We start from the raw sequence: 9,796 nt of genomic DNA, 5'->3' as shown, positions 1-9,796 counted from the left end.
TCTCTAGAGATCTGGCTGCCAACTGCTGGATGGGATGCTTTCCACCTCTGCATTAAGACAGCAGCCTAACTGCAAAACCATCTGTAAGCCCCCCTACCCCCAGAGCCCAGACGCCCCACCCCCAGCCCCTACCATAGGAAGTGGGGGAGGGAGAGCTGTTGGACAATCAGGAGCTTCAGGAAACACTCCTAAGTGTGTCAACAGTGGTGGCAGCAGTTGGGGCCAAACAAAGGATCCTTCGATTCTTATCTGGCCAAAACCAGACCTTTTCCCTCAGCAGCCCTACACCCATTTCCCCCTTTCTTTTCTCCAACTGCTCTAACCAGAGGTTCCTCCCCAGGACTCAGGGGAGGCAAAGGGAGGAAATCTTGAGGTTTCCCTAGAAGGTGATGGCTGCGGGTTGGAGAAAGGGAAGATGGTAATCAGAAGGAGAAGTCAGGTTGGCCTCTGTCTGGTCACACATCCGGCCGTGAGAGGGACGGGAGGAGAGTCTGGCCAGGTCAGGCTGGTGGTACAGGGTACAGACTCCCAGGAAACAAGGGAGGAGGAGAAAAGGCAGCTGGGTCTTTGAAACGCCTTCAGCCTCAGGCCCAGCAACCTGTAATAGTATATTGCCCAGAGTTTGTCAGAGTGTGTAGGCTTTGGGAGGAAGCGAGGGTTGTGTGTGTGTGTGTGTGTGTGTGTGTGTGTGTGTGTGTGTGTGTGTGTGTGTGTGTGTGTGTGTGTGTGTCTTTAGCGGGTAGGGTAGGGTGGCGACTGGTTCTTTTTGATGCTGGACAGCTTGCCCTGAAGGACTCATTGCTTTGTAGAAAATCAAACTTTCCCACCTTTGGTTTGAGCATCCTGGTGTGGCAATGGCTCCACCTGCTGGCCATGCTGGGCTCCTACCGCTCAGCTTCAGTTCAACTGCCTCCATGTTGGGTTTCTCTCCACTACTGCCCTGCCCTTAAGCAGCCTAATCCAGAAAGTCCCACACCTGAAGCTCATTTAAATACAGACAGTCGCTGCTGGAGGATACTTGAAAGATACTTTTAACTCGACTCCCTATGGTACAGTTAAAGACAAACTAAGGCCCTGGCCCAAATCATTTAGAATTCAGGTGTCCTGAATCCAAAGCTTTTCCCACTCTTCTGCTGGGACCTCAGGCTTCCTCCAGTTGGACGTCCTGAAGCTGGAGAGGACAGTGTCAGGATAGGTCTGGGGCTTCACCTCTGGAGCATTTCATCAATGGGTCCTCTCCCAGGCCTGGGCAGCCAAGCAGGTCCCGGGACCTTAGTTCACTCTGCTGTGCCTGAAGTCAGCCCTGGAGAATTGACCCTGGACTATTACATAGTTCATTATGGAAAAGCATACCTAGATGTATCTTCTGCTAGATTTTCATTTAATGGATAAAGAGGAGGGTCCCCTAAGCCTGGATAAAAAGGTCGGTGACAGAGTGGCCCTTTTTTTTTTTCCTGAAAATGCTTTATAATAATGCAGAACAGTTATATATAGCAAACACCTTTAAAATTTAAACCTTTTAAACATTTAATTTTCCGGCACGAATACACACAAATGCTGCTACGGGGGTGGGCTGGGAGTGGGGACAGGGTGGGAAGGGCAGATTACAGCCTCCATAGGGATCAGAGTTTCAACAGTGTTACTTATAAATTATAGTACATCGGTTTTATTTACTGACCTAGGCAGCCAGAGGATGGAAGGATATACTATGTGAAGTAAACACATTAATACCGGGGTGAGGAATGCTAGAGGAGACACAGCTTTTTAGCATTAAAAATGTATAAAGTATTTAGCAAAAGTTACAGAAAACAGAGCAAACAGGCAAGTGTTTTTTGGTTAGGAAATTCCACTTCCATGGGGTTATGCTACTGTGCTCCTGTCTGTGAAAGGTCTGCCCCCACCCCCTCCCCCATCATCTCCTCTAAGTGGAACAATCCTGCCTTTCCTCTTCACGTAAACCCAGGAGCAGTTGAGCAATTTAATGCAACAGGATGCTGCTTCTATCCCTACAGCCCTCACCCAAGAAGCCCACAGCCAGCATTCAATCATTCAGCAAGTCTTCTGAACACTTACCATGTGCCAGATACCATTCTAGAGGCTGGGGACAGAGCAGTGAACAAATCCTCAGGGAGCTTACAATTCCAGTGCAGGAGAAACAAACACATTTATCTAAGCAAATCTATCCATATGTTTTCAGGTTGTATTAAGAGCTATGGAAAGCATAAAATAGATTGAGAGTAACAGTTGGTATCTACATGTGGTTGTTACCCTCCAGGAGGTAAGAATTGAGAACACAGTTCACTAGAATGAAGTGGGGGAGAGATCAGGCCATGCAGAGGGAAGGGCAAGTGCAGGCGCCTGTGATGCAAACTCTGGCAAGTGCAAGAAGCTGTAGGTGAAGGAGGACGAGAAGGCGGCTGAGGCTGCGTCAGAGGGAGTGAGGGGAAGAGTGGTGACAGGCCAGATCGCATCAGGCCTTTGAGACCTCAGGACTTTGGGCTTTATTACCAGATGGGGAAAATCATTGGAGCATTTTGAGCAGAGAAGTAAGATGATCTGATTTATTTAAAGGGATTGTGCTGGCTGCTAAGTAGAAAATAGAGGTAGACAGGCAAGAGAGGGGAAGCAGGGAGACCAAGTAGACTATAGTGATGGTATCAAGAGGAATGGTCATGGCTGGGAGCAGGGCGATAATAGTGGAAGTGGGGAGATGAAGTGGAATACAAAAGATGTTTTCAAGGTAGAGGCAATAGGACTTGCTCCATCATTTATTCCTTCAAATTATCATCATCATCATCATCATCATCATCATCATCATAATGGCTAACACTTATTGAGTACTGACTGTATCAAAATTGAGATGCTGTATCAAAAATTAAGTTAAATCCTATGAAGTAGGTACCATGATCTCAGAAAAAGAAATGGAAACTCAGAGAATAACAGGGGACTGTGCTAAGGGCTCAGTGGCAGAGGCAAAGATGAACAAAATATGAGTTCACTTGAACCCACAGATTTTTTTTTTTTTGGCTGTGCCGCACACGGGATCCTAGTTCCCCACCAGGGATCAAACCCACACCTCAGTGGAAGAGGAGAGTCTTAATCACTGGATTGCCAGGGAAGTCCCAAACCCACAGATTTTTAAATCTTGGGGAGAATACTACAAGTGCATTCAAACAACCAAACAAACAAACCAACAAAAACAAATGCAAGGCAGAAAGTGAGAAATAACACAAAAAGAGACTAAATGAGGTGCCGAATATCCAGAGGTGGGCAGGACCCCTTCTAGCGGGAGAGATCAGGGGCTGGGTCATGGAGATGTGATATCTGACTAGGGTTGTAAAAATGGATAAGAATTTGATGGCAAAAATGGGTGAGGAGGACTTCCCTGGTGGCGCAGTGGTTAAGGATCTGCCTGCCAATGCATGGGACACAGGTTCGAGCCCTGGTCTGGGAAGATCCCACATGCTGCGGAGCAACTAAGCCCGCAAGCCACAACTACTGAGCCCACGTGCCACAACTACTGAAGCCCAAGCGCCTAGAGCCTGTGCTCCGCAACAAGAGAAGCCACCGCGATGAGAAGTCTGTGCACCACAACAAAGAGTAGCCCCCGCTCGCCGCAACTAGAGAAAGCCCGTGCACAGCAACGAAGACCCAACGCAGCCAAAAAATAAATTAAAAAAAAAAAATGGGTGAGGATATTTGAGGCTGACAGAAGTACATACATATGTGTATGTGGAGATAGGGATACAGATATGTAAAAAGTACTTTCAAAACACTGTGTTTTCCAGTGTGGCAGAAAAGTAGGGTATATGGAGGGAATGAGGGTACCAAAAAGATATGTATCACAGTTTGTGTAAGGTGTTTAATGCCAGACCACAGAGTTTAGATTTATGCAATAGAAGAGAGAGGGCCACTGCAGAGTTTCCATTTATTCATTGATTTATTCATTTATTCAACAAAATTTTTTTGAGTGCTTATTTTAAGCCAGGTACTATGCCAGGCCTGGGATAAGACACAGTCCCTCTGTCAAGCCTTTACATTGGGTGGGTGTGGAGGGACAGATGACAGAATAATTAGCGTTGAGTGTGAGTGCTGTGGTATAGGGAGCCTTGAGGAGGAAGGGCATGGAAGTCATGCAAGGCTACCCAGAGGAGGTGACAACTCAGCTGACCCTGAGGGACAAGCAGGATTTAAAAAGGAGAAGAGGAGATATGGAAGTTCCAGGGAGAGGTAGGCACCTTGGCCCAGGCACAAAGTGAGACTGGTCATTCCAGAAATGTGAGTGGTTCTTTTAAGGCCCAAGCAAAGGATATGATTCTTCTTTGTATCTTTTATTTCTATACTGAGACTTTCTATTTGTTCCTTTATTTTAAGCATATTATGATTGCTCATTGAAGCATGTTTATAATGGCTGTTTTTAAATCCTTGTCAGATAATTCCAACATCTCTGTCATCTCAGTGTTGGAATCTGCTAATTATTTTTTCTCATTCAATTTGAGATTTTCCTGGTTCTTGGCACTACAGATGATTTTAAATTGTATCCTGGACATTTCGGGTATTGTGTTATGAAACTCTGGATCTGTTTCAGCAGGGCCCCTTTCATACTGCACTGGGCGGGGGTACCTCCTGTTTACCACCAGGTGGGGGTAAAAGTCCAGGATCCCCATTCAACTGTTGACACTTGTGGAGTGGTGGGTGCCTCATTATTGCTGGACCAGAGTGGAAGTTCAGCATCCGCCCACTAGGTCTCTGCTGATACTACCTTGATGACATGTCACTCCTTGAGTCCTGAGGTCCCTAACCTTCTTCTCTTTACCTTTCAGATTTTTATTTTATATATGATGTTCAGTGTTTTTAGAAGTATTTAGCCAGAGGAATAGGGAGAAGTGTGTCTGCTCCATCTTGTCTGGAACTGGACATTCGTGCAAGAAATAGGAGGGAGGAGAGGAAATCACTAGCCATGAGGCTGGAGAGTTAGGCCTGCTCAAGACCAGTTGTTCTCAAAGCGCTCTTACACCATCGAGAGGTGTAATCTAGAATTTCAAAGACTTTTGGTTTTGAGAATTATATCTGTCAATAATTACTGTATCAGAAAGTAAAATTGAGACCATTTCAAATTATTCATTAACTCATTTAAAAATAATAATTACCTCTTTAAGTGAGTGTATAAGTCACCCATTTTAATGAAAAATAATTATATTTTCCAAAACAAAAACAATTAGGGAGAAGTGAGGCATTGTTTCACATTTTGGTAAATTTCTTCAATATCTGGCTTAATAGAAAACTGCTGATGCTCTCATATGTTTCTTTATTCAATCTGTTGTCATATTACATGTCTTGTGCCCTCTGGAACACTCCACTGTACTACACTTGCGGGAGAATGAAAGCGAAAGAGGGCAAATAACATTTAATATTATTATGAAAATAATTTTGACCTTAGTTACCCCTCGGGAATGTCTTGGGGAACCCCAGGAGATCCTGGACCACACTGCTGCTTTAGAATTCACTCTTTCAGGAGCCACTAGCCTATGTGACTACTGAGCACTTGAGATGTGGCCAGTGTGAATGAGGAACAGAACTTTCCACTTTATTTAATTTTAATTAATTCAAATTTTAAGACTGGAACAATATAGTTTTCTTTGGTTAAATATAATCTTGTTATTTTTGTAGGAATACATTTCACTTTAACCCTTGAAAATTTAGCATCTGAATCAAGGTATGAAATAGAGGCCGGATTTTGAGGACTTAGAAAAAAAAGTAAGACATCTCATTAATAATTTTTTATATTGGGTTTATGTTGCTATGATAAGATTTTGAATATATTGGATTAAATAAAATGCATTTTTAAAATTCATTTCACCTGTTTTTTTTAACTTTTTAAAATGTGGCTACTTTTAAAATGTAAATTTAAAGTTACTTATGTAACTCATATTTCTACTGGGCAGTACTGCTCTAAATGAATCTAGATGATGAAAGCTTTATATGCCATGTGAGGTCTATTCTTTATTTTGAAGGTAATGTGGAACTATTGACAAGTCTGAAGAAGGGAAGTGACTCAATCAGATTTGCATTTTAGAAAGGTCACTTTGGCAGAAGTATGGGGCATGGATCAAAGGAGGAACTAGTTAGGAGGTGACTGCACTAGTGGAGATAAGGGAAACATGTGGCCTGAAGGAAAAGTGGCTAAACTGCAGACAGAATGGGAGGATGTAATCTTAGGTGTAATATTGGCATCGTGGTTATGTAGGGAAATGAATGTCCTTATTCTTAGGAGATGCACGCAGAACTCCTTAGGGATGAAGTGTCATAATATCTGCAACTTTCTTTTATTATCTACACTTTATTTTTTTTAGTTTAATTTTTAATTTTTATTGGCATATAGTTGATTTATAAAGATGTGTTAGTTTCAGTTGTACAGCAAAGTGATTTAGTTATACATATACATATATACACTCTTTTTCAGATTCTTTTCCCTGCAACTTACTTTCAAATCCACCGTATTTACGTGGAAACTTTACACACACACACACACACACACACACACACACACACACACCACATCTGTGAGAGAATAAGAGTGATAGGGCAAATAGCATCTTAATATTATTATGAAAAAATATATATCTATGGAGAGAGGAGGAGGGGAGAGAAAGCAAATGTGGCATGAAATATTAACAATTGTGAACCTATATGAAGTAATCTAGTAAATAGGGGATCATTTTACTCTTAACTTTTCTAGAGGTTTGACATTTTTCAAAGCAAAAAGATGGGGAAAATAATGAAAAACAAAGAATGCAGCAATTGAATATGAGAGATAGGGAAAAGGGCAGTGAAGAATGATTTTCTGTTTCTCTTTTGGCAACAGAGTAGACCGTGTTGTCATCCTCAAGATGGAAACACAGGAGGAGAAACAGGCTCGTGGGGCGAGCATGAGTTCAGTATGGATCTGGGGACTCAGAAGTGCCTTTGGGATCCAATAGGTAGTGTACAAGCTGAAGTTTCTGAGAGGGAACTTGGCTAGAGATGCAGACTTAGGTGACTTTAAAATCTAGATAGTACTTGAAGGAGAGCACCATGGTGTCAAGGGTGTGTGTGGAGACTGAGAAGAGGGGGGGTGTGAGGCTAGAACCCTGGGGAGCACTGACTTTTTAGGGTCAGCCAAGAGGGCTGCCATGGTAGACAGCCTCCAGGATGGCCCCCAGTGCTGCCTCCTCATCTTCATACTGGTGTGTGGTCCTCCCCGACATTGTACTAGTATTGGTCTGTGTGACAAGTGATGGTATGACACTCCTGAGACCTTGGCCACATGTGCTTATTCTTCTTGGATCACTCACTCTGGGGAAGCCATCTCCATGTCACGAGCAGCCCTGCGCAGAGGTCCATGTGTGAAGAACTGAAACTTCCTGCCCATAGCCATGGGAGGGAGCTTGGAAGAGGTTGGAAGAGAATCTTCGTGAATGAAAGAATGAATGAATGAGACTGCAATCTCATGAGAAATCCTGAGCCAGAACAACTCAGCAAAACTGCTCCCAAATTCCTGACCCTAAGAAGCTCTGTAAGATAATCAATGCTGTTTTAAGCTGCTAAATTTGGGGGTAATTTGTTATGTAGCAACAGATAACTGATACAGATGTCTCAAATGGAGACTTAGAAGGGTGGTCAAGGAGACATGAAAACTTTGAGACTGGCATCATAAGGAACCAGGGAAGAGACTATTTCATGGAGGAAGGTCTGTTATACAGTGTCAAATGCTACCAAGTGGTAGAGAAATGGAATTTTCAACAAAGGGGTGATTGGTAACCTTGGTGAAAGCAGTCAGTGGAGTGTGGGAGGGTAGAAACCAGATTATAATAGACTGAAGAATAAGTAAGGATAAAAGCTAGAATTTGTCCATTATCACACTTAATTGGGGGGAAAATCCCTTGTGATAAACACCAAATCCCCATTTTGGGGATGAGAAAGCCAGGGTCACATTGCTCCTATGTGGTAAAATCTGTACGCCCCCACTGCAGTGGCTTGTTAGAGAATTCTAACTACATTCATTACTCTTTCTGGGAAGAGTTCCGATCAATCCATTTTGTAACCTCACCCCACTTCCAGCGATGTTCCTGCAACGTTACAATTTTGGTGTCCCAGCCTGCTGCCCAGCTGGGAGGGATGTTCCTTCCTCTGGTTCTGCCTAACTCACCCCTTCTGCCTTGGGAAGAGAACTGACAAATTAAAGTTAGTGAAGAGCCATTCTTTCATTCATTTCAAAGCTATTTATTGAACTCTTTGTAAGAGCCTCAGCTACTGGCCAGACTTCTCAGACAAGAATGGGCTACCAACGTGATGTTTTACATATGAAGTCAGCACTCCACAAGCAAAAGAAAATCTCCCTTATCTTCCTGGAGTGAGAGCCCCTACCCAAGGTTGAATAAAGCACAGCAAAATTCAGCAACTGCAGCATCAACAAATTGAAGCAATCATAGTAATCATTTGGTGGTGATTAATAGCAGCAACTCCTCTTGGGTCTCATACATGAACCTATAGATATGTAGCTATTTCTAGCTCTAAATCTGTTTTCATGTCTTTGGCCTCCAGTCAATCAATTCACCTTCCCATGACCCACAGGGCCTCCCTCACAGAAAGATTTCTTGAGAAAGCTTTGCCCTAGGAGTAGAACCACTTCAGACCGGCTTGAGCTCCATTAAGTGACCACACGGTGTCGTGGTCCACCTCCCTGGCTTTAGAATCAGATAGGCCTGACCTGGGAGTCCAGCCCTGATCCAAGGTATGTGACTTTGAGTGGGTTTTTTTTTTTTTTTAACCTCTTTCATTCCTAGGCTTCTCATCTGGAAAAAAAAAAAAAATGGGGTTTAATCATATCTACCTCATAGCACGACCACAAGTTTAACAGGAAGAAAACATTTTTATGTAAAAATATTACTGCCGTATTTCTTCATTCTAAGTGAGGCAGGATTCGCCTCAGAGGCGCTCGGCTCATTTGTTGGGGAGAACGCTGGGGTAAACTTTTGAGGCTGAGAAAACCAGCTGAGCAACTCTATACACACCCATCCCCTTAGCTCCTCCTTTGACCCCAGATTGAAAATAGCCCAGATTGGAGACATTTGTTCAAAGAGCTAAATTTCTTCGTGTGATAAAGTTATAGAATGCTGATATTTTCAGGGAAAGGTGGGGAACAGTAGAGAAATGGAGGAGAGGGCTCTCAGGAAGGAAAAATGGCTGCAGGCAGGGTTCTGGGTAGCAAAACAGCCAGGAGGGAGGGCAGGGTGGCAGGGTGGGTGGGGGAGGTGAGGAGCTTTACTGTGGTGATTCCCAGCTATTGCTTGCTCTAAGTGGTGCTATAACTGTCCTATCTTGCCTTTGACCTTCAGTAAAAGTCTTCCACACAAAATGACCCTGTGTTCTGGGAGCTTTAAGGACAGAAGGAAGGAAAGAGTTTAACTTGCTATGAGAATAATAGGACGAGAGGATGCACTGTCACGAGGCAGGAAAATGACCTTGAATTCAGCTGGAGCAGGAATTCATAAGAAAAAGGGAACATGAAAATGTCAGCCCATCCCCCAAGAATCCTTGGAAATCTTGGAGAGAACAGGGACATCCCACAGAATTTGGTATGGGGACTCGGGCTGTTTAAGGAAAACATGTTCTAAGAAGGCTGGTAAAAATCAGGTTACATAAGGATTAAATGAGAGAATGTACAGAAAGCAATTAGCTCAGAGCCCAACCTGTGATCAGCACTCTAAACTAAAGGTAGCTTCTTATTACGATTTAATGGACAATTTCCTCTTTT

The sequence above is a fragment of the Balaenoptera physalus genome (assembly GCF_965194825.1).
Source record: "Balaenoptera physalus genome assembly, chromosome: 1".
Taxonomy (NCBI): Eukaryota; Metazoa; Chordata; class Mammalia; order Artiodactyla; family Balaenopteridae; genus Balaenoptera; species Balaenoptera physalus.
This window is presented reverse-complemented; position numbering follows the sequence as displayed.